Source organism: Penaeus japonicus, unplaced genomic scaffold, assembly GCF_977035675.1.
Source record: "Penaeus japonicus unplaced genomic scaffold, GWHDUDI00000001_assembly GWHDUDI00000029, whole genome shotgun sequence".
Classification (NCBI taxonomy): Eukaryota; Metazoa; Arthropoda; class Malacostraca; order Decapoda; family Penaeidae; genus Penaeus; species Penaeus japonicus.
The window spans coordinates 23,259,035-23,259,572 of record NW_028234431.1 but is presented as its reverse complement, the minus strand read 5'-3'; the positions used below and the strand labels follow the sequence as shown (position 1 = coordinate 23,259,572).

Here is a 538-nt window from a genome sequence, read left to right as displayed (position 1 = left end):
AACTGAGACTTGGGCAGTGAGGAGGGCGGAAAAGAGAAGAATAAACGGATTCACAATGAACACATAAGAGGCACAATCAAAGTTGCATCCAAGCAAGAAGATGCAAAAGACGAGACTACAATGGTTTGGGCAAATGATGAGGAGTATGTACATAAAAGAGTAATGGACATGGAAGTAGAAGTACGAAGAAGGAGGGGCAGACCGTAATTTAGATGGATGGACAGAGTAAGAGATCTCCAAGAAATAACATGGAAGACAGAGGAAGATGGAGAAGACTAGTGAGGAATAGCAACCCATATAGAAATGGGAATAAGCTACAGCAAATGTGAGGGTAGTCTTGTAGGATCTAATAAACGCATGTTTACGTTTGTTAATTATTGTCCATATTGATTACCATAAATCTAACAGGATAAGTATCTCAATCCCATTATCTAATTGCACACATTCAAGCAAAAAAAAAGATTTTGCTCTTATCCTTTGTCAGTAGTGGTAGTGTGCATCCCTGACAGGTAGATGTTTGGAGTGCTTTCTTGATGTT

At 39.0% G+C, this 538-nt stretch overlaps 1 pseudogene; it reads left to right on the top strand.

Moving 5' to 3' along the window:
* LOC147468422 (uncharacterized) overlaps positions 1 to 67 on the top strand; it is an 8,700-nt pseudogene extending 8,633 nt beyond the window's left edge.
* Positions 68 to 538: the final 471 nt, after the last annotated feature.